We start from the raw sequence: 25,747 nt of genomic DNA on the forward strand, positions 1-25,747 counted from the left end.
TTTGAATGGGGAACTCGCCCGAAACAAAGTATAGGTTTTCATTATGTGAATAACTTGAAAATCTTAGCTCAAACAGCTTCAAAACCTGTTTGCCCAGCACGGGGATCTTGAACTGTATAAGATAACGCCTTAAATATGTGTGTCTGAGTCGTCTATCAAAACTTACAGCTATTTATATGAAGTTGTACAAAAACGCTTTATTTCGTCAAGACAGTGCGTTTCCTACTATTACATGCATTTGAATGGGGAACTCGCCCGAAACAAAGTATAGGTTTTCATTATGTGAATAACTTGAAAATCTTAGCTCAAACAGCTTCAAAACCTGTTTGCCCAGCACGGGGATCTTGAACTGTATAAGATAACGCCTTAAATATGTGTGTATGCTTCTTCTATCAAGACTTACAGCTATTTATATGAAGTTGTACAAAAACGCTTTATTTCGTCAAGACAGTGCGTTTCCTACGATTACATGCATTTGAATGGGGAACTCGCCCGAAACAAAGTATAGGTTTTCATTATGTGAATAACTTGAAAATCTTAGCTCAAACAGCTTCAAAACCTGTTTGCCCAGCACGGGGATCTTGAACTGTATAAGATAACGCCTTAAATATGTGTGTATGCTTCTTCTATCAAGACTTACAGCTATTTATATGAAGTTGTACAAAAACGCTTTATTTCGTCAAGACAGTGCGTTTCCTACGATTACATGTATTTGAATGGGGAACTCGCCCGAAACAAAGTATAGGTTTTCATTATGTGAATAACTTGAAAATCTTAGCTCAAACAGCTTCAAAACCTGTTTGCCCAGCACGGGGATCTTGAACTGTATAAGATAACGCCTTAAATATGTCTGTCTGATTCGTCTATCAAGACTTACAGCTATTTATATGAAGTTGTACAAAAACGCTTTATTTCGTCAAGACAGTGCGTTTCCTACGATTACATGCATTTGAATGGGGAACTCGCTCGAAACAAAGTATAGGTTTTCATTATGTGAATAACTTGAAAATCTTAGCTCAAACAGCTTCAAAACCTGTTTGCCCAGCACGCGGATATTGAACTGTATAAGATAACGCCTTAAATATGTGTGTCTGAGTCGTCTATCAAAACTTACAGCTATTTATATGAAGTTGTACAAAAACGCTTTATTTCGTCAAGACAGTGCGTTTCCTACGATTACATGCATTTGAATGGGGAACTCGCCCGAAACAAAGTATAGGTTTTCATTATGTGAATAACTTGAAAATCTTAGCTCAAACAGCTTCAAAACCTGTTTGCCCAGCACGGGGATCTTGAACTGTATAAGATAACGCCTTAAATATGTCTGTCTGATTCGTCTATCAAGACTTACAGCTATTTATATGAAGTTGTACAAAAACGCTTTATTTCGTCAAGACAGTGCGTTTCCTACGATTACATGCATTTGAATGGGGAACTCGCTCGAAACAAAGTATAGGTTTTCATTATGTGAATAACTTGAAAATCTTAGCTCAAACAGCTTCAAAACCTGTTTGCCCAGCACGGGGATCTTGAACTGTATAAGATAACGCCTTAAATATGTGTGTCTGAGTCGTCTATCAAAACTTACAGCTATTTATATGAAGTTGTACAAAAACGCTTTATTTCGTCAAGACAGTGCGTTTCCTACGATTACATGCATTTGAATGGGGAACTCGCCCGAAACAAAGTATAGGTTTTCATTATGTGAATAACTTGAAAATCTTAGCTCAAACAGCTTCAAAACCTGTTTGCCCAGCACGGGGATCTTGAACTGTATAAGATAACGCCTTAAATATGTGTGTATGCTTCTTCTATCAAGACTTACAGCTATTTATATGAAGTTGTACAAAAACGCTTTATTTCGTCAAGACAGTGCGTTTCCTACGATTACATGCATTTGAATGGGGAACTCGCCCGAAACAAAGTATAGGTTTTCATTATGTGAATAACTTGAAAATCTTAGCTCAAACAGCTTCAAAACCTGTTTGCCCAGCACGGGGATCTTGAACTGTATAAGATAACGCCTTAAATATGTGTGTATGCTTCTTCTATCAAGACTTACAGCTATTTATATGAAGTTGTACAAAAACGCTTTATTTCGTCAAGACAGTGCGTTTCCTACGATTACATGCATTTGAATGGGGAACTCGTCCGAAACAAAGTATAGGTTTTCATTATGTGAATAACTTGAAAATCTTAGCTCAAACAGCTTCAAAACCTGTGTGCCCAGCACGGGGATATAGAAGTCTATTAGATAAAGCCATAAATATGTGTGTCTGAGTCTTCTATCAAAAGTTACAGCTATTTATATGAAGTTGTACAAAAATGCTTTTTTTCGTCAAGCCAGTGCTTTTCTTACGATTACATGCATTTGAATGGGGAGCTCGCCCGAAACAAAGTATAGGTTTTCATTATGTGAATAACTTGAAAATCTTAGCTCAAACAGCTTCAAAACCTGTGTGCCCAGCACGGGGATATAGAAGTCTATTAGATAAAGCCATAAATATGTGTGTCTGATTCTTCTATCCAAAGTTACAGCTATTTATATGAAGTTGTACAAAAACGCTTTTTTTCGTCAAGCCAGTGCGTTTCTTACGATTACATGCATTTGAATGGGGAGCTCGCCCGAAACAAAGTATAGGTTTTCATTATGTGAATAACTTGGAAATCTTAGCTCAAACAGCTTCAAAACCTGTGTGCCCAGCACGGGGATATAGAAGTCTATTAGATAAAGCCATAAATATGTGTGTCTGAGTCTTCTATCAAAAGTTACAGCTATTTATATGAAGTTGTACAAAAACGCTTTTTTTCGTCAAGCCAGTGCGTTTCTTACGATTACATGCATTTGAATGGGGAGCTCGCCCGAAACAAAGTATAGGTTTTCATTATGTGAATAACTTGGAAATCTTAGCTCAAACAGCTTCAAAACCTGTGTGCCCAGCACGGGGATAAAGAAGTGTATTAGATAAAGCCATAAATATGTGTGTCTGAGTCTTCTATCCAAAGTTACAGCTATTTACAGTGGGGCAAAAAAGTATTTAGTCAGCCACCGATTGTGCAAGTTCCCCCACTTAAAATGATGACAGAGGTCAGTAATTTGCACCAGAGGTACACTTCAACTGTGAGAGACAGAATGTGAAAAAAAAATCCATGAATTCACATGGTAGGATTTGTAAAGAATTTATTCGTAAATCAGGGTGGAAAATAAGTATTTGGTCACCTCAAACAAGGAAAATCCCTGGCTCTCACAGACCTGTAACGTCTTCTGTAAGAAGCTTTTCTGTCCCCCACTCGTTACCTGTATGAATGGCACCTGTTTGACCTCATCATCTGTATAAAAGACACCTGTCCACAGCCTCAACCAGTCAGACTCCAAACTCCGCCATGGCCAAGACCAAAGAGCTTTCGAAGGACACCAGGAAAAGAATTGTAGACCTGCACCAGACTGGGAAGAGTGAATCTACAATAGGCAAGCAGCTTGGTGTGAAAAAATCAACTGTGGGAGCAATCATCAGAAAATGGAAGACATACAAGACCACTGATAATCTCCCTCGATCTGGGGCTCCACGCAAGATCTCATCCCGTGGGGTCAAAATAATCATGAGAACGGTGAGCAAAGATCCCAGAACCACACGGGGGGACCTGGTGAATGACCTGCAGAGAGCTGGGACCAAAGTAACAAAGGTCACCATCAGTAATACACTACAACAGCAGGGAATCAAATCCCGCAGTGCCAGACGTGTTCCGCTGCTGAAGCCAGTGCATGTCCAGGCCCGTCTGAAGTTTGCCAGAGAGCACATGGATGATACAGCAGAGGATTGGGAGAATGTCATGTGGTCAGATGAAACCAAAGTAGAACTTTTTGGTATAAACTCAACTCGTCGTGTTTGGAGGAAGAAGAATACTGAGTTGCATCCCAAGAACACCATACCTACTGTGAAGCATGGGGGTGGAAACATCATGCTATGGGGCTGTTTTTCTGCCAAGGGGACAGGACGACTGATCCGTGTTAAGGACAGAATGAATGGGGCCAAGTATCGTGAGATTTTGAGCCAAAACCTCCTTCCATCAGTGAGAACTTTGAAGATGAAACGAGGCTGGGTCTTCCAACATGACAATGATCCAAAACACACCGCCCGGGCAACAAAGGAGTGGCTCCGTAAGAAGCATTTGAAAGTCCTGGAGTGGCCTAGCCAGTCTCCAGACCTCAACCCCGTAGAAAATCTGTGGCGGGAGTTGAAAGTCCGTGTTGCTCAGCGACAGCCCCAAAACATCACTGCTCTTGAGAAGATCTGCATGGAGGAATGGGCCAAAATACCAGCTACTGTGTGTGCAAACCTGGTAAAGACCTATAGTAAACGTTTGACCTCTGTTATTGCCAACAAAGGTTATGTTACAAAGTATTGAGTTGTATTTTTGTTATTGACCAAATACTTATTTTCCACCCTGATTTACGAATAAATTCTTTACAAATCCTACCATGTGAATTCATGGATTTTTTTTTCACATTCTGTCTCTCACAGTTGAAGTGTACCTCTGGTGCAAATTACTGACCTCTGTCATCATTTTAAGTGGGGGAACTTGCACAATCGGTGGCTGACTAAATACTTTTTTGCCCCACTGTATATGAAGTTGTACAAAAATGCTTTTTTTCGTCAAGCCAGTGCTTTTCTTACGATTACATGCATTTGAATGGGGAGCTCGCCCGAAACAAAGTATAGGTTTTCATTATGTGAATAACTTGAAAATCTTAGCTCAAACAGCTTCAAAACCTGTGTACCCAGCACGGGGATATAGAAGTCTATTAGATAAAGCCATAAATATGTGTGTCTGAGTCTTCTATCAAAAGTTACAGCTATTTATATGAAGTTGTACAAAAACGCTTTTTTTCGTCAAGCCAGTGCGTTTCTTACGATTACATGCATTTGAATGGGGAGCTCGCCCGAAACAAAGTATAGGTTTTCATTATGTGAATAACTTGGAAATCTTAGCTCAAACAGCTTCAAAACCTGTGTGCCCAGCACGGGGATATAGAAGTGTATTAGATAAAGCCATAAATATGTGTGTCTGAGTCTTCTATCCAAAGTTACAGCTATTTATATGAAGTTGTACAAAAATGCTTTTTTTCGTCAAGCCAGTGCTTTTCTTACGATTACATGCATTTGAATGGGGAGCTCGCCCGAAACAAAGTATAGGTTTTCATTATGTGAATAACTTGAAAATCTTAGCTCAAACAGCTTCAAAACCTGTGTGCCCAGCACGGGGATATAGAAGTCTATTAGATAAAGCCATAAATATGTGTGTCTGATTCTTCTATCCAAAGTTACAGCTATTTATATGAAGTTGTACAAAAACGCTTTTTTTCGTCAAGCCAGTGCGTTTCTTACGATTACATGCATTTGAATGGGGAGCTCGCCCGAAACAAAGTATAGGTTTTCATTATGTGAATAACTTGGAAATCTTAGCTCAAACAGCTTCAAAACCTGTGTGCCCAGCACGGGGATATAGAAGTGTATTAGATAAAGCCATAAATATGTGTGTCTGAGTCTTCTATCCAAAGTTACAGCTATTTATATGAAGTTGTACAAAAATGCTTTTTTTCGTCAAGCCAGTGCTTTTCTTACGATTACATGCATTTGAATGGGGAGCTCGCCCGAAACAAAGTATAGGTTTTCATTATGTGAATAACTTGAAAATCTTAGCTCAAACAGCTTCAAAACCTGTGTGCCCAGCACGGGGATATAGAAGTCTATTAGATAAAGCCATAAATATGTGTGTCTGATTCTTCTATCCAAAGTTACAGCTATTTATATGAAGTTGTACAAAAACGCTTTTTTTCGTCAAGCCAGTGCGTTTCTTACGATTACATGCATTTGAATGGGGAGCTCGCCCGAAACAAAGTATAGGTTTTCATTATGTGAATAACTTGGAAATCTTAGCTCAAACAGCTTCAAAACCTGTGTGCCCAGCACGGGGATATAGAAGTCTATTAGATAAAGCCATAAATATGTGTGTCTGAGTCTTCTATCAAAAGTTACAGCTATTTATATGAAGTTGTACAAAAACGCTTTTTTTCGTCAAGCCAGTGCGTTTCTTACGATTACATGCATTTGAATGGGGAACTCGCCCGAAACAAAGTATAGGTTTTCATTATGTGAATAACTTGGAAATCTTAGCTCAAACAGCTTCAAAACCTGTGTGCCCAGCACGGGGATAAAGAAGTGTATTAGATAAAGCCATCAATTTGTGTGTCTGACTCTTCTATCCAAAGTTACAGCTATTTATATGAAGTTGTACAAAAACGCTTTTTTTTCGTCAAGCCAGTGCGTTTCTTACGATTACATGCATTTGAATGGGGAGCTCGCCCGAAACAAAGTATAGGTTTTCATTATGTGAATAACTTTAAAATCTTAGCTCAAACAGCTTCAAAACATGTGTGCCCAGCACGGGGATATAGAAGTCTATTAGATAAAGCCATAAATATGTGTGTCTGAGTCTTCTATCAAAAGTTACAGCTATTTATATGAAGTTGTACAAAAACGCTTTTTTTCGTCAAGCCAGTGCGTTTCTTACGATTACATGCATTTGAATGGGGAGCTCGCCCGAAACAAAGTATAGGTTTTCATTATGTGAATAACTTGGAAATCTTAGCTCAAACAGCTTCAAAACCTGTGTGCCCAGCACGGGGATAAAGAAGTGTATTAGATAAAGCCATAAATATGTGTGTCTGATTCTTCTATCCAAAGTTACAGCTATTTATATGAAGTTGTACAAAAACGCTTTTTTTCGTCAAGCCAGTGCGTTTCTTACGATTACATGCATTTGAATGGGGAGCTCGCCCGAAACAAAGTATAGGTTTTCATTATGTGAATAACTTGGAAATCTTAGCTCAAACAGCTTCAAAACCTGTGTGCCCAGCACGGGGATAAAGAAGTGTATTAGATAAAGCCATAAATATGTGTGTCTGATTCTTCTATCCAAAGTTACAGCTATTTATATGAAGTTGTACAAAAACGCTTTTTTTCGTCAAGCCAGTGCGTTTCTTACGATTACATGCATTTGAATGGGGAGCTCGCCGGAAACAAAGTATAGGTTTTCATTATGTGAATAACTTGGAAATCTTAGCTCAAACAGCTTCAAAACCTGTGTGCCCAGCACGGGGATAAAGAAGTGTAGTAGATAAAGCCATAAATATGTGTGTCTGAGTCTTCTATCCAAAGTTACAGCTATTTATATGAAGTTGTACAAAAACGCTTTTTTTCGTAAAGCCAGTGCGTTTCTTACGATTACATGCATTTGAATGGGGAGCTCGCCCGAAACAAAGTATAGGTTTTCATTATGTGAATAACTTTAAAATCTTAGCTCAAACAGCTTCAAAACCTGTGTGCCCAGCACGGGGATATAGAAGTGTATTAGATAAAGCCATAAATATGTGTGTCTGAGTCTTCTATCCAAAGTTACAGCTATTTATATGAAGTTATACAAAAACGCTTTTTTTCGTCAAGCCAGTGCGTTTCTTACGATTACATGCATTTGAATGGGGAGCTCGCCCGAAACAAAGTATAGGTTTTCATTATGTGAATAACTTTAAAATCTTAGCTCAAACAGCTTCAAAACATGTGTGCCCAGCACGGGGATATAGAAGTCTATTAGATAAAGCCATAAATATGTGTGTCTGAGTCTTCTATCAAAAGTTACAGCTATTTATATGAAGTTGTACAAAAACGCTTTTTTTCGTCAAGCCAGTGCGTTTCTTACGATTACATGCATTTGAATGGGGAGCTCGCCCGAAACAAAGTATAGGTTTTCATTATGTGAATAACTTGGAAATCTTAGCTCAAACAGCTTCAAAACCTGTGTGCCCAGCACGGGGATAAAGAAGTGTATTAGATAAAGCCATAAATATGTGTGTCTGATTCTTCTATCCAAAGTTACAGCTATTTATATGAAGTTGTACAAAAACGCTTTTTTTCGTCAAGCCAGTGCGTTTCTTACGATTACATGCATTTGAATGGGGAGCTCGCCCGAAACAAAGTATAGGTTTTCATTATGTGAATAACTTGGAAATCTTAGCTCAAACAGCTTCAAAACCTGTGTGCCCAGCACGGGGATAAAGAAGTGTAGTAGATAAAGCCTTAAATATGTGTGTCTGAGTCTTCTATCCAAAGTTACAGCTATTTATATGAAGTTGTACAAAAACGCTTTTTTTCGTCAAGCCAGTGCGTTTCTTACGATTACATGCATTTGAATGGGGAGCTCGCCCGAAACAAAGTATAGGTTTTCATTATGTGAATAACTTGGAAATCTTAGCTCAAACAGCTTAAAAACCTGTGTGCCCAGCACGGGGATAAAGAAGTGTATTAGATAAAGCCATAAATATGTGTGTCTGATTCTTCTATCCAAAGTTACAGCTATTTATATGAAGTTGTACAAAAACGCTTTTTTTCGTCAAGCCAGTGCGTTTCTTACGATTACATGCATTTGAATGGGGAGCTCGCCCGAAACAAAGTATAGGTTTTCATTATGTGAATAACTTGGAAATCTTAGCTCAAACAGCTTCAAAACCTGTGTGCCCAGCACGGGGATAAAGAAGTGTAGTAGATAAAGCCATAAATATGTGTGTCTGAGTCTTCTATCCAAAGTTACAGCTATTTATATGAAGTTGTACAAAAACGCTTTTTTTCGTCAAGCCAGTGCGTTTCTTACGATTACATGCATTTGAATGGGGAGCTCGCCCGAAACAAAGTATAGGTTTTCATTATGTGAATAACTTTAAAATCTTAGCTCAAACAGCTTCAAAACCTGTTTGCCCAGCACGGGGATCTTGAACTGTATAAGATAACGCCTTAAATATGTGTGTCTGAGTCTTCTATCCAAAGTTACAGCTATTTATATGAAGTTGTACAAAAACGCTTTTTTTCGTCGAGACAGTGCGTTTCATACGATTACATGCATTTGAATGGGGAGCTCGCCCGAAACAAAGTATAGGTTTTTATTATGTGAATAACTTGGAAATCTTAGCTCAAACAGCTTCAAAACCTGTGTGCCCAGCACGGGGATATAGAAGTGTATTAGATAAAGCCATAAATATGTGTGTCTGAGTCTTCTATCCAAAGTTACAGCTATTTATATGAAGTTGTACAAAAACGCTTTTTTTCGTCAAGCCAGTGCGTTTCTTACGATTACATGCATTTGAATGGGGAGCTCGCCCGAAACAAAGTATAGGTTTTCATTATGTGAATAACTTTAAAATCTTAGCTCAAACAGCTTCAAAACCTGTGTGCCCAGCACGGGGATATAGAAGTCTATTAGATAAAGCCATAAATATGTGTGTCTGAGTCTTCTATCCAAAGTTACAGCTATTTATATGAAGTTGTACAAAAACGCTTTTTTTCGTCAAGCCAGTGCGTTTCTTACGATTACATGCATTTGAATGGGGAGCTCGCCCGAAACAAAGTATAGGTTTTCATTATGTGAATAACTTGAAAATCTTAGCTCAAACAGCTTCAAAACCTGTGTGCCCAGCACGGGGATAAAGAAGTGTATTAGATAAAGCCATAAATATGTGTGTCTGAGTCTTCTATCCAAAGTTACAGCTATTTATATGAAGTTGTACAAAAATGCTTTTTTTCGTCAAGCCAGTGCTTTTCTTACGATTACATGCATTTGAATGGGGAGCTCGCCCGAAACAAAGTATAGGTTTTCATTATGTGAATAACTTGAAAATCTTAGCTCAAACAGCTTCAAAACCTGTGTGCCCAGCACGGGCATATAGAAGTGTATTAGATAAAGCCATAAATATGTGTGTCTGAGTCTTCTATCCAAAGTTACAGCTATTTATATGAAGTTGTACAAAAACGCTTTTTTTCGTCAAGCCAGTGCGTTTCTTACGATTACATGCATTTGAATGGGGAGCTCGCCCGAAACAAAGTATAGGTTTTCATTATGTGAATAACTTGGAAATCTTAGCTCAAACAGCTTCAAAACCTGTGTGCCCAGCACGGGGATCTTGAACTGTATAAGATAACGCCTTAAATATGTGTGTCTGAGTCTTCTATCCAAAGTTACAGCTATTTATATGAAGTTGTACAAAAACGCTTTTTTTCGTCGAGACAGTGCGTTTCATACGATTACATGCATTTGAATGGGGAGCTCGCCCGAAACAAAGTATAGGTTTTTATTATGTGAATAACTTGGAAATCTTAGCTCAAACAGCTTCAAAACCTGTGTGCCCAGCACGGGGATATAGAAGTCTATTAGATAAAGCCATAAATATGTGTGTCTGAGTCTTCTATCCAAAGTTACAGCTGTTTATATGAAGTTGTACAAAAACGCTTTTTTTCGTCAAGCCAGTGCGTTTCATACGATTACATGCATTTGAATGGGGAGCTCGCCCGAAACAAAGTATAGGTTTTCATTGTGTGAATAACTTGGAAATCTTAGCTCAAACAGCTTCAAAACCTGTGTGCCCAGCACGGGGATATAGAAGTGTATTAGATAAAGCCATAAATATGTGTGTCTGAGTCTTCTATCCAAAGTTACAGCTATTTATATGAAGTTGTACAAAAACGCTTTTTTTCGTCAAGCCAGTGCGTTTCTTACGATTACATGCATTTGAATGGGGAGCTCGCCCGAAACAAAGTATAGGTTTTCATTATGTGAATAACTTTAAAATCTTAGCTCAAACAGCTTAAAAACCTGTGTGCCCAGCACGGGGATATAGAAGTCTATTAGATAAAGCCATAAATATGTGTGTCTGAGTCTTCTATCCAAAGTTACAGCTATTTATATGAAGTTGTACAAAAACGCTTTTTTTCGTCAAGCCAGTGCGTTTCTTACGATTACATGCATTTGAATGGGGAGCTCGCCCGAAACAAAGTATAGGTTTTCATTATGTGAATAACTTGGAAATCTTAGCTCAAACAGCTTCAAAACCTGTGTGCCCAGCACGGGGATAAAGAAGTGTAGTAGATAAAGCCATAAATATGTGTGTCTGAGTCTTCTATCCAAAGTTACAGCTATTTATATGAAGTTGTACAAAAACGCTTTTTTTCGTCAAGCCAGTGCGTTTCTTACGATTACATGCATTTGAATGGGGAGCTCGCCCGAAACAAAGTATAGGTTTTCATTATGTGAATAACTTTAAAATCTTAGCTCAAACAGCTTCAAAACCTGTTTGCCCAGCACGGGGATCTTGAAGTGTATAAGATAACGCCTTAAATATGTGTGTCTGAGTCTTCTATCCAAAGTTACAGCTATTTATATGAAGTTGTACAAAAACGCTTTTTTTCGTCGAGACAGTGCGTTTCATACGATTACATGCATTTGAATGGGGAGCTCGCCCGAAACAAAGTATAGGTTTTTATTATGTGAATAACTTGGAAATCTTAGCTCAAACAGCTTCAAAACCTGTGTGCCCAGCACGGGGATATAGAAGTGTATTAGATAAAGCCATAAATATGTGTGTCTGAGTCTTCTATCCAAAGTTACAGCTATTTATATGAAGTTGTACAAAAACGCTTTTTTTCGTCAAGCCAGTGCGTTTCTTACGATTACATGCATTGGAATGGGGAGCTCGCCCGAAACAAAGTATAGGTTTTCATTATGTGAATAACTTGAAAATCTTAGCTCAAACAGCTTCAAAACCTGTGTGCCCAGCACGGGGATATAGAAGTCTATTAGATAAAGCCATAAATATGTGTGTCTGATTCTTCTATCCAAAGTTACAGCTATTTATATGAAGTTGTACAAAAACGCTTTTTTTCGTCAAGCCAGTGCGTTTCATACGATTACATGCATTTGAATGGGGAGCTCGCCCGAAACAAAGTATAGGTTTTCATTATGTGAATAACTTGGAAATCCTAGCTCAAACAGCTTCAAAACCTGTGTGCCCAGCACGGGGATATAGAAGTGTATTAGATAAAGCCATAAATATGTGTGTCTGATTCTTCTATCCAAAGTTACAGCTATTTATATGAAGTTGTACAAAAACGCTTTTTTTCGTCAAGCCAGTGCGTTTCATACGATTACATGCATTTGAATGGGGAGCTCGCCCGAAACAAAGTATAGGTTTTCATTATGTGAATAACTTGGAAATCTTAGCTCAAACAGCTTCAAAACCTGTGTGCCCAGCACGGGGATATAGAAGTGTATTAGATAAAGCCATAAATATGTGTGTCTGAGTCTTCTATCCAAAGTTACAGCTATTTATATGAAGTTGTACAAAAACGCTTTTTTTCGTCAAGCCAGTGCGTTTCTTACGATTACATGCATTTGAATGGGGAGCTCGCCCGAAACAAAGTATAGGTTTTCATTATGTGAATAACTTTAAAATCTTAGCTCAAACAGCTTAAAAACCTGTGTGCCCAGCACGGGGATATAGAAGTGTATTAGATAAAGCCATAAATATGTGTGTCTGAGTCTTCTATCCAAAGTTACAGCTATTTATATGAAGTTGTACAAAAACGCTTTTTTTCGTCAAGCCAGTGCGTTTCTTACGATTACATGCATTTGAATGGGGAGCTCGCCCGAAACAAAGTATAGGTTTTTATTATGTGAATAACTTGGAAATCTTAGCTCAAACAGCTTCAAAACCTGTGTGCCCAGCACGGGGATATAGAAGTGTATTAGATAAAGCCATAAATATGTGTGTCTGAGTCTTCTATCCAAAGTTACAGCTATTTATATGAAGTTGTACAAAAACGCTTTTTTTCGTCAAGCCAGTGCGTTTCTTACGATTACATGCATTTGAATGGGGAGCTCGCCCGAAACAAAGTATAGGTTTTCAGTATGTGAATAACTTGAAAATCTTAGCTCAAACAGCTTCAAAACCTGTGTGCCCAGCACGGGGATATAGAAGTCTATTAGATAAAGCCATAAATATGTGTGTCTGATTCTTCTATCCAAAGTTACAGCTATTTATATGAAGTTGTACAAAAACGCTTTTTTTCGTCAAGCCAGTGCGTTTCATACGATTACATGCATTTGAATGGGGAGCTCGCCCGAAACAAAGTATAGGTTTTCATTATGTGAATAACTTGGAAATCTTAGCTCAAACAGCTTCAAAACCTGTGTGCCCAGCACGGGGATATAGAAGTGTATTAGATAAAGCCATAAATATGTGTGTCTGAGTCTTCTATCCAAAGTTACAGCTATTTATATGAAGTTGTACAAAAACGCTTTTTTTCGTCAAGCCAGTGCGTTTCTTACGATTACATGCATTTGAATGGGGAGCTCGCCCGAAACAAAGTATAGGTTTTCATTATGTGAATAACTTTAAAATCTTAGCTCAAACAGCTTAAAAACCTGTGTGCCCAGCACGGGGATATAGAAGTCTATTAGATAAAGCCATAAATATGTGTGTCTGATTCTTCTATCAAAAGTTACAGCTATTTATATGAAGTTGTACAAAAACGCTTTTTTTCGTCAAGCCAGTGCGTTTCTTACGATTACATGCATTTGAATGGGGAGCTCGCCCGAAACAAAGTATAGGTTTTCATTATGTGAATAACTTGGAAATCTTAGCTCAAACAGCTTCAAAACCTGTGTGCCCAGCACGGGGATAAAGAAGTGTATTAGATAAAGCCATAAATATGTGTGTCTGAGTCTTCTATCCAAAGTTACAGCTATTTATATGAAGTTGTACAAAAACGCTTTTTTTCGTCAAGCCAGTGCGTTTCTTACGATTACATGCATTTGAATGGGGAGCTCGACCGAAACAAAGTATAGGTTTTCATTATGTGAATAACTTTAAAATCTTAGCTCAAACAGCTTCAAAACCTGTTTGCCCAGCACGGGGATCTTGAACTGTATAAGATAACGCCTTAAATATGTGTGTCTGAGTCTTCTATCCAAAGTTACAGCTATTTATATGAAGTTGTACAAAAACGCTTTTTTTCGTCGAGACAGTGCGTTTCATACGATTACATGCATTTGAATGGGGAGCTCGCCCGAAACAAAGTATAGGTTTTTATTATGTGAATAACTTGGAAATCTTAGCTCAAACAGCTTCAAAACCTGTGTGCCCAGCACGGGGATATAGAAGTGTATTAGATAAAGCCATAAATATGTGTGTCTGAGTCTTCTATCCAAAGTTACAGCTGTTTATATGAAGTTGTACAAAAACGCTTTTTTTCGTCAAGCCAGTGCGTTTCTTACGATTACATGCATTTGAATGGGGAGCTCGCCCGAAACAAAGTATAGGTTTTCATTATGTGAATAACTTGAAAATCTTAGCTCAAACAGCTTCAAAACCTGTGTGCCCAGCACGGGGATATAGAAGTCTATTAGATAAAGCCATAAATATGTGTGTCTGAGTCTTCTATCCAAAGTTACAGCTATTTATATGAAGTTGTACAAAAACGCTTTTTTTCGTCAAGCCAGTGCGTTTCTTATGATTACATGCATTTGAATGGGGAGCTCGACCGAAACAAAGTATAGGTTTTCATTATGTGAATAACTTTAAAATCTTAGCTCAAACAGCTTCAAAACCTGTTTGCCCAGCACGGGGATCTTGAACTGTATAAGATAACGCCTTAAATATGTGTGTCTGAGTCTTCTATCCAAAGTTACAGCTATTTATATGAAGTTGTACAAAAACGCTTTTTTTCGTCGAGACAGTGCGTTTCATACGATTACATGCATTTGAATGGGGAGCTCGCCCGAAACAAAGTATAGGTTTTTATTATGTGAATAACTTGGAAATCTTAGCTCAAACAGCTTCAAAACCTGTGTGCCCAGCACGGGGATATAGAAGTGTATTAGATAAAGCCATAAATATGTGTGTCTGAGTCTTCTATCCAAAGTTACAGCTATTTATATGAAGTTGTACAAAAATGCTTTTTTTCGTCAAGCCAGTGCTTTTCTTACGATTACATGCATTTGAATGGGGAGCTCGCCCGAAACAAAGTATAGGTTTTCATTATGTGAATAACTTGAAAATCTTAGCTCAAACAGCTTCAAAACCTGTGTGCCCAGCACGGGCATATAGAAGTGTATTAGATAAAGCCATAAATATGTGTGTCTGAGTCTTCTATCCAAAGTTACAGCTATTTATATGAAGTTGTACAAAAACGCTTTTTTTCGTCAAGCCAGTGCGTTTCTTACGATTACATGCATTTGAATGGGGAGCTCGCCCGAAACAAAGTATAGGTTTTCATTATGTGAATAACTTGGAAATCTTAGCTCAAACAGCTTCAAAACCTGTGTGCCCAGCACGGGGATCTTGAACTGTATAAGATAACGCCTTAAATATGTGTGTCTGAGTCTTCTATCCAAAGTTACAGCTATTTATATGAAGTTGTACAAAAACGCTTTTTTTCGTCGAGACAGTGCGTTTCATACGATTACATGCATTTGAATGGGGAGCTCGCCCGAAACAAAGTATAGGTTTTTATTATGTGAATAACTTGGAAATCTTAGCTCAAACAGCTTCAAAACCTGTGTGCCCAGCACGGGGATATAGAAGTCTATTAGATAAAGCCATAAATATGTGTGTCTGAGTCTTCTATCCAAAGTTACAGCTGTTTATATGAAGTTGTACAAAAACGCTTTTTTTCGTCAAGCCAGTGCGTTTCATACGATTACATGCATTTGAATGGGGAGCTCGCCCGAAACAAAGTATAGGTTTTCATTATGTGAATAACTTGGAAATCTTAGCTCAAACAGCTTCAAAACCTGTGTGCCCAGCACGGGGATATAGAAGTGTATTAGATAAAGCCATAAATATGTGTGTCTGAGTCTTCTATCCAAAGTTACAGCTATTTATATGAAGTTGTACAAAAACGCTTTTTTTCGTCAAGCCAGTGCGTTTCTTACGATTACATGCATTTGAATGGGGAGCTCGCCCGAAACAAAGTATAGGTTTTCATTATGTGAATAACTTTAAAATCTTAGCTCAAACAGCTTAAAAACCTGTGTGCCCAGCACGGGGATATAGAAGTCTATTAGATAAAGCCATAAATATGTGTGTCTGAGTCTTCTATCCAAAGTTACAGCTATTTATATGAAGTTGTACAAAAACGCTTTTTTTCGTCAAGCCAGTGCGTTTCTTACGATTACATGCATTTGAATGGGGAGCTCGCCCGAAACAAAGTATAGGTTTTCATTATGTGAATAACTTGAAAATCTTAGCTCAAACAGCTTCAAAACCTGTGTGCCCAGCACGGGGATAAAGAAGTGTATTAGATAAAGCCATAAATATGTGTGTCTGAGTCTTCTATCCAAAGTTACAGCTATTTATATGAAGTTGTACAAAAATGCTTTTTTTCGTCAAGCCAGTGCTTTTCTTACGATTACATGCATTTGAATGGGGAGCTCGCCCGAAACAAAGTATAGGTTTTCATTATGTGAATAACTTGAAAATCTTAGCTCAAACAGCTTCAAAACCTGTGTGCCCAGCACGGGCATATAGAAGTGTATTAGATAAAGCCATAAATATGTGTGTCTGAGTCTTCTATCCAAAGTTACAGCTATTTATATGAAGTTGTACAAAAACGCTTTTTTTCGTCAAGCCAGTGCGTTTCTTACGATTACATGCATTTGAATGGGGAGCTCGCCCGAAACAAAGTATAGGTTTTCATTATGTGAATAACTTTAAAATCTTAGCTCAAACAGCTTCAAAACCTGTTTGCCCAGCACGGGCATATAGAAGTGTATTAGATAAAGCCATAAATATGTGTGTCTGAGTCTTCTATCCAAAGTTACAGCTATTTATATGAAGTTGTACAAAAACGCTTTTTTTCGTCAAGCCAGTGCGTTTCTTACGATTACATGCATTTGAATGGGGAGCTCGCCCGAAACAAAGTATAGGTTTTCATTATGTGAATAACTTGGAAATCTTAGCTCAAACAGCTTCAAAACCTGTGTGCCCAGCACGGGGATCTTGAACTGTATAAGATAACGCCTTAAATATGTGTGTCTGAGTCTTCTATCCAAAGTTACAGCTATTTATATGAAGTTGTACAAAAACGCTTTTTTTCGTCGAGACAGTGCGTTTCATACGATTACATGCATTTGAATGGGGAGCTCGCCCGAAACAAAGTATAGGTTTTTATTATGTGAATAACTTGGAAATCTTAGCTCAAACAGCTTCAAAACCTGTGTGCCCAGCACGGGGATATAGAAGTCTATTAGATAAAGCCATAAATATGTGTGTCTGAGTCTTCTATCCAAAGTTACAGCTGTTTATATGAAGTTGTACAAAAACGCTTTTTTTCGTCAAGCCAGTGCGTTTCTTACGATTACATGCATTTGAATGGGGAGCTCGCCCGAAACAAAGTATAGGTTTTTATTATGTGAATAACTTGGAAATCTTAGCTCAAACAGCTTCAAAACCTGTGTGCCCAGCACGGGGATATAGAAGTGTATTAGATAAAGCCATAAATATGTGTGTCTGAGTCTTCTATCCAAAGTTACAGCTATTTATATGAAGTTGTACAAAAACGCTTTTTTTCGTCAAGCCAGTGCGTTTCTTACGATTACATGCATTTGAATGGGGAGCTCGCCCGAAACAAAGTATAGGTTTTCATTATGTGAATAACTTTAAAATCTTAGCTCAAACAGCTTAAAAACCTGTGTGCCCAGCACGGGGATATAGAAGTCTATTAGATAAAGCCATAAATATGTGTGTCTGAGTCTTCTATCCAAAGTTACAGCTATTTATATGAAGTTGTACAAAAACGCTTTTTTTCGTCAAGCCAGTGCGTTTCTTACGATTACATGCATTTGAATGGGGAGCTCGCCCGAAACAAAGTATAGGTTTTCATTATGTGAATAACTTGAAAATCTTAGCTCAAACAGCTTCAAAACCTGTGTGCCCAGCACGGGGATAAAGAAGTGTATTAGATAAAGCCATAAATATGTGTGTCTGAGTCTTCTATCCAAAGTTACAGCTATTTATATGAAGTTGTACAAAAATGCTTTTTTTCGTCAAGCCAGTGCTTTTCTTACGATTACATGCATTTGAATGGGGAGCTCGCCCGAAACAAAGTATAGGTTTTCATTATGTGAATAACTTGAAAATCTTAGCTCAAACAGCTTCAAAACCTGTGTGCCCAGCACGGGCATATAGAAGTGTATTAGATAAAGCCATAAATATGTGTGTCTGAGTCTTCTATCCAAAGTTACAGCTATTTATATGAAGTTGTACAAAAACGCTTTTTTTCGTCAAGCCAGTGCGTTTCTTACGATTACATGCATTTGAATGGGGAGCTCGCCCGAAACAAAGTATAGGTTTTCATTATGTGAATAACTTTAAAATCTTAGCTCAAACAGCTTCAAAACCTGTTTGCCCAGCACGGGGATCTTGAACTGTATAAGATAACGCCTTAAATATGTGTGTCTGAGTCTTCTATCCAAAGTTACAGCTATTTATATGAAGTTGTACAAAAACGCTTTTTTTCGTCGAGACAGTGCGTTTCATACGATTACATGCATTTGAATGGGGAGCTCGCCCGAAACAAAGTATAGGTTTTTATTATGTGAATAACTTGGAAATCTTAGCTCAAACAGCTTCAAAACCTGTGTGCCCAGCACGGGGATATAGAAGTGTATTAGATAAAGCCATAAATATGTGTGTCTGAGTCTTCTATCCAAAGTTACAGCTATTTATATGAAGTTGTACAAAAACGCTTTTTTTCGTCAAGCCAGTGCGTTTCTTACGATTACATGCATTGGAATGGGGAGCTCGCCCGAAACAAAGTATAGGTTTTCATTATGTGAATAACTTGAAAATCTTAGCTCAAACAGCTTCAAAACCTGTGTGCCCAGCACGGGGATATAGAAGTCTATTAGATAAAGCCATAAATATGTGTGTCTGATTCTTCTATCCAAAGTTACAGCTATTTATATGAAGTTGTACAAAAACGCTTTTTTTCGTCAAGCCAGTGCGTTTCATACGATTACATGCATTTGAATGGGGAGCTCGCCCGAAACAAAGTATAGGTTTTCATTATGTGAATAACTTGGAAATCTTAGCTCAAACAGCTTCAAAACCTGTGTGCCCAGCACGGGGATATAGAAGTGTATTAGATAAAGCCATAAATATGTGTGTCTGATTCTTCTATCCAAAGTTACAGCTATTTATATGAAGTTGTACAAAAACGCTTTTTTTCGTCAAGCCAGTGCGTTTCATACGATTACATGCATTTGAATGGGGAGCTCGCCCGAAACAAAGTATAGGTTTTCATTATGTGAATAACTTGGAAATCTTAGCTCAAACAGCTTCAAAACCTGTGTGCCCAGCACGGGGATATAGAAGTGTATTAGATAAAGCCATAAATATGTGTGTCTGAGTCTTCTATCCAAAGTTACAGCTATTTATATGAAGTTGTACAAAAACGCTTTTTTTCGTCAAGCCAGTGCGTTTCTTACGATTACATGCATTTGAATGGGGAGCTCGCCCGAAACAAAGTATAGGTTTTCATTATGTGAATAACTTTAAAATCTTAGCTCAAACAGCTTAAAAACCTGTGTGCCCAGCACGGGGATATAGAAGTGTATTAGATAAAGCCATAAATATGTGTGTCTGAGTCTTCTATCCAAAGTTACAGCTATTTATATGAAGTTGTACAAAAACGCTTTTTTTCGTCAAGCCAGTGCGTTTCTTACGATTACATGCATTTGAATGGGGAGCTCGCCCGAAACAAAGTATAGGTTTTTATTATGTGAATAACTTGGAAATCTTAGCTCAAACAGCTTCAAAACCTGTGTGCCCAGCACGGGGATATAGAAGTGTATTAGATAAAGCCATAAATATGTGTGTCTGAGTCTTCTATCCAAAGTTACAGCTATTTATATGAAGTTGTACAAAAACGCTTTTTTTCGTCAAGCCAGTGCGTTTCTTACGATTACATGCATTGGAATGGGGAGCTCGCCCGAAACAAAGTATAGGTTTTCATTATGTGAATAACTTGAAAATCTTAGCTCAAACAGCTTCAAAACCTGTGTGCCCAGCACGGGGATATAGAAGTCTATTAGATAAAGCCATAAATATGTGTGTCTGATTCTTCTATCCAAAGTTACAGCTATTTATATGAAGTTGTACAAAAACGCTTTTTTTCGTCAAGCCAGTGCGTTTCATACGATTACATGCATTTGAATGGGGAGCTCGCCCGAAACAAAGTATAGGTTTTCATTATGTGAATAACTTGGAAATCTTAGCTCAAACAGCTTCAAAACCTGTGTGCCCAGCACGGGGATATAGAAGTGTATTAGATAAAGCCATAAATATGTGTGTCTGATTCTTCTATCCAAAGTTACAGCTATTTATATGAAGTTGTACAAAAATGCTTTTTTTCGTCAAGCCAGTGCTTTTCTTACGATTACATGCATTTGAATGGGGAGCTCGCCCGAAACAAAGTATAGGTTTTCATTATGTGAATAACTTGAAAATCTTAGCTCAAACAGCTTCAAAACCTGTGTGCCCAGCACGGGGATAAAGAAGTGTATTAGATAAAGCCATAAATATGTGTGTCTGATTCTTCTATCAAAAGTTACAGCTATTTATATGAAGTTGTACAAAAACGCTTTTTTTCGTCAAGCCAGTGCGTTTCTTACGATTACATGCATTTGAATGGGGAGCTCGCCCGAAACAAAGTATAGGTTTTCATTATGTGAATAACTTGGAAATCTTAGCTCAAACAGCTTCAAAACCTGTGTGCCCAGCACGGGGATAAAGAAGTGTATTAGATAAAGCCATAAATATGTGTGTCTGAGTCTTCTATCCAAAGTTACAGCTATTTATATGAAGTTGTACAAAAACGCTTTTTTTCGTCAAGCCAGTGCGTTTCTTACGATTACATGCATTTGAATGGGGAGCTCGACCGAAACAAAGTATAGGTTTTCATTATGTGAATAACTTTAAAATCTTAGCTCAAACAGCTTCAAAACCTGTTTGCCCAGCACGGGGATCTTGAACTGTATAAGATAACGCCTTAAATATGTGTGTCTGAGTCTTCTATCCAAAGTTACAGCTATTTATATGAAGTTGTACAAAAACGCTTTTTTTCGTCGAGACAGTGCGTTTCATACGATTACATGCATTTGAATGGGGAGCTCGCCCGAAACAAAGTATAGGTTTTTATTATGTGAATAACTTGGAAATCTTAGCTCAAACAGCTTCAAAACCTGTGTGCCCAGCACGGGGATATAGAAGTGTATTAGATAAAGCCATAAATATGTGTGTCTGAGTCTTCTATCCAAAGTTACAGCTATTTATATGAAGTTGTACAAAAACGCTTTTTTTCGTCAAGCCAGTGCGTTTCTTACGATTACATGCATTTGAATGGGGAGCTCGCCCGAAACAAAGTATAGGTTTTCATTATGTGAATAACTTGGAAATCTTAGCTCAAACAGCTTCAAAACCTGTGTGCCCAGCACGGGGATAAAGAAGTGTATTAGATAAAGCCATAAATATGTGTGTCTGAGTCTTCTATCCAAAGTTACAGCTATTTATATGAAGTTGTACAAAAACGCTTTTTTTCGTCAAGCCAGTGCGTTTCTTACGATTACATGCATTTGAATGGGGAGCTCGACCGAAACAAAGTATAGGTTTTCATTATGTGAATAACTTTAAAATCTTAGCTCAAACAGCTTCAAAACCTGTTTGCCCAGCACGGGGATCTTGAACTGTATAAGATAACGCCTTAAATATGTGTGTCTGAGTCTTCTATCCAAAGTTACAACTATTTATATGAAGTTGTACAAAAACGCTTTTTTTGGTAAAGCCAGTGCTTTTCTTACGATTACATGCATTTGAATGGGGAGCTCGCCCGAAACAAAGTATAGGTTTTCATTATGTGAATAACTTTAAAATCTTAGCTCAAACAGCTTCAAAACCTGTGTGCCCAGCACGGGGATAAAGAAGTGTATTAGATAAAGCCATAAATATGTGTGTCTGAGTCTTCTATCCAAAGTTACAGCTATTTATATGAAGTTGTACAAAAATGCTTTTTTTCGTCAAGCCAGTGCTTTTCTTACGATTACATGCATTTGAATGGGGAGCTCGCCCGAAACAAAGTATAGGTTTTCATTATGTGAATAACTTGAAAATCTTAGCTCAAACAGCTTCAAAACCTGTGTGCCCAGCACGGGGATATAGAAGTCTATTAGATAAAGCCATAAATATGTGTGTCTGATTCTTCTATCCAAAGTTACAGCTATTTATATGAAGTTGTACAAAAACGCTTTTTTTCGTCAAGCCAGTGCGTTTCTTACGATTACATGCATTTGAATGGGGAGCTCGCCCGAAACAAAGTATAGGTTTTCATTATGTGAATAACTTGGAAATCTTAGCTCAAACAGCTTCAAAACCTGTGTGCCCAGCACGGGGATAAAGAAGTGTATTAGATAAAGCCATAAATATGTGTGTCTGAGTCTTCTATCCAAAGTTACAGCTATTTATATGAAGTTGTACAAAAACGCTTTTTTTCGTCAAGCCAGTGCGTTTCTACGATTACATGCATTTGAATGGGGAGCTCGCCCGAAACAAAGTATAGGTTTTCATTATGTGAATAACTTGGAAATCTTAGCTCAAACAGCTTCAAAACCTGTGTGCCCAGCACGGGGATATAGAAGTGTATTAGATAAAGCCATAAATATGTGTGTCTGAGTCTTCTATCCAAAGTTACAGCTATTTATATGAAGTTGTACAAAAACGCTTTTTTTCGTCAAGCCAGTGCGTTTCTTACGATTACATGCATTTGAATGGGGAGCTCGCCCGAAACAAAGTATAGGTTTTCATTATGTGAATAACTTTAAAATCTTAGCTCAAACAGCTTAAAAACCTGTGTGCCCAGCACGGGGATATAGAAGTCTATTAGATAAAGCCATAAATATGTGTGTCTGAGTCTTCTATCCAAAGTTACAGCTATTTATATGAAGTTGTACAAAAACGCTTTTTTTGGTAAAGCCAGTGCTTTTCTTACGATTACATGCATTTGAATGGGGAGCTCGCCCGAAACAAAGTATAGGTTTTCATTATGTGAATAACTTTAAAATCTTAGCTCAAACAGCTTAAAATCCTGTGTGCCCAGCACGGGGATATAGAAGTCTATTAGATAAAGCCATAAATATGTGTGTCTGAGTCTTCTATCCAAAGTTACAACTATTTATATGAAGTTGTACAAAAACGCTTTTTTTCGTCAAGCCAGTGCTTTTCTTACGATTACATGCATTTGAATGGGGAGCTCGCCCGAAACAAAGTATAGGTTTTCATTATGTGAATAACTTGAAAATCTTAGCTCAAACAGCTTCAAAACCTGTGTGCCCAGCACGGGGATAAAGAAGTGTATTAGATAAAGCCATAAATATGTGTGTCTGATTCTTCTATCAAAAGTTACAGCTATTTATATGAAGTTGTACAAAAACGCTTTTTTTCGTCAAGCCAGTGCGTTTCTTACGATTACATGCATTTGAATGGGGAGCTCGCCCGAAACAAAGTATAGGTTTTCATTATGTGAATAACTTGGAAATCTTAGCTCAAACAGCTTCAAAACCTGTGTGCCCAGCACGGGGATATAGAAGTGTATTAGATAAAGCCATAAATATGTGTGTCTGAGTCTTCTATCCAAAGTTACAGCTATTTATATGAAGTTGTACAAAAACGCTTTTTTTCGTCAAGCCAGTGCGTTTCTTACGATTACATGCATTTGAATGGGGAGCTCGCCCGAAACAAAGTATAGGTTTTCATTATGTGAATAACTTGGAAATCTTAGCTCAAACAGCTTCAAAACCTGTGTGCCCAGCACGGGGATAAAGAAGTGTATTAGATAAAGCCATAAATATGTGTGTCTGAGTCTTCTATCCAAAGTTACAGCTATTTATATGAAGTTGTACAAAAACGCTTTTTTTCGTCAAGCCAGTGCGTTTCTTACGATTACATGCATTTGAATGGGGAGCTCGCCCGAAACAATGTATAGGTTTTCATTATGTGAATAACTTGGAAATCTTAGCTCAAACAGCTTCAAAACCTGTGTGCCCAGCACGGGGATATAGAAGTGTATTAGATAAAGCCATAAATATGTGTGTCTGAGTCTTCTATCCAAAGTTACAGCTATTTATATGAAGTTGTACAAAAACGCTTTTTTTCGTCAAGCCAGTGCGTTTCTTACGATTACATGCATTTGAATGGGGAGCTCGCCCGAAACAAAGTATAGGTTTTCATTATGTGAATAACTTTAAAATCTTAGCTCAAACAGCTTAAAATCCTGTGTGCCCAGCACGGGGATATAGAAGTCTATTAGATAAAGCCATAAATATGTGTGTCTGAGTCTTCTATCCAAAGTTACAGCTATTTATATGAAGTTGTACAAAAACGCTTTTTTTCGTAAATCCAGTGCTTTTCTTACGATTACATGCATTTGAATGGGGAGCTCGCCCGAAACAAAGTATAGGTTTTCATTATGTGAATAACTTGGAAATCTTAGCTCAAACAGCTTCAAAACCTGTGTGCCCAGCACGGGGATATAGAAGTGTATTAGATAAAGCCATAAATATGTGTGTCTGAGTCTTCTATCCAAAGTTACAGCTATTTATATGAAGTTGTACAAAAACGCTTTTTTTCGTCAAGCCAGTGCGTTTCTTACGATTACATGCATTTGAATGGGGAGCTCGCCCGAAACAAAGTATAGGTTTTCATTATGTGAATAACTTTAAAATCTTAGCTCAAACAGCTTAAAATCCTGTGTGCCCAGCACGGGGATATAGAAGTCTATTAGATAAAGCCATAAATATGTGTGTCTGAGTCTTCTATCCAAAGTTACAACTATTTATATGAAGTTGTACAAAAACGCTTTTTTTGGTAAAGCCAGTGCTTTTCTTACGATTACATGCATTTGAATGGGGAGCTCGCCCGAAACAAAGTATAGGTTTTCATTATGTGAATAACTTGAAAATCTTAGCTCAAACAGCTTCAAAACCTGTGTGCCCAGCACGGGGATAAAGAAGTGTATTAGATAAAGCCATAAATATGTGTGTCTGAGTCTTCTATCCAAAGTTACAGCTATTTATATGAAGTTGTACAAAAACGCTTTTTTTCGTCAAGCCAGTGCTTTTCTTACGATTACATGCATTTGAATGGGGAGCTCGCCCGAAACAAAGTATAGGTTTTCATTATGTGAATAACTTGAAAATCTTAGCTCAAACAGCTTCAAAACCTGTGTGCCCAGCACGGGGATATAGAAGTCTATTAGATAAAGCCATAAATATGTGTGTCTGATTCTTCTATCCAAAGTTACAGCTATTTATATGAAGTTGTACAAAAACGCTTTTTTTCGTCAAGCCAGTGCGTTTCTTACGATTACATGCATTTGAATGGGGAGCTCGCCCGAAACAAAGTATAGGTTTTCATTATGTGAATAACTTGGAAATCTTAGCTCAAACAGCTTCAAAACCTGTGTGCCCAGCACGGGGATAAAGAAGTGTATTAGATAAAGCCATAAATATGTGTGTCTGAGTCTTCTATCCAAAGTTACAGCTATTTATATGAAGTTGTACAAAAACGCTTTTTTTCGTCAAGCCAGTGCGTTTCTTACGATTACATGCATTTGAATGGGGAGCTCGCCCGAAACAAAGTATAGGTTTTCATTATGTGAATAACTTTAAAATCTTAGCTCAAACAGCTTAAAATCCTGTGTGCCCAGCACGGGGATATAGAAGTCTATTAGATAAAGCCATAAATATGTGTGTCTGAGTCTTCTATCCAAAGTTACAGCTATTTATATGAAGTTGTACAAAAACGCTTTTTTTC

This window comes from Neolamprologus brichardi, chromosome 18 (assembly GCF_056152115.1).
Source record: "Neolamprologus brichardi isolate AB-2024 chromosome 18, ASM5615211v1, whole genome shotgun sequence".
NCBI lineage: Eukaryota > Metazoa > Chordata > Actinopteri > Cichliformes > Cichlidae > Neolamprologus > Neolamprologus brichardi.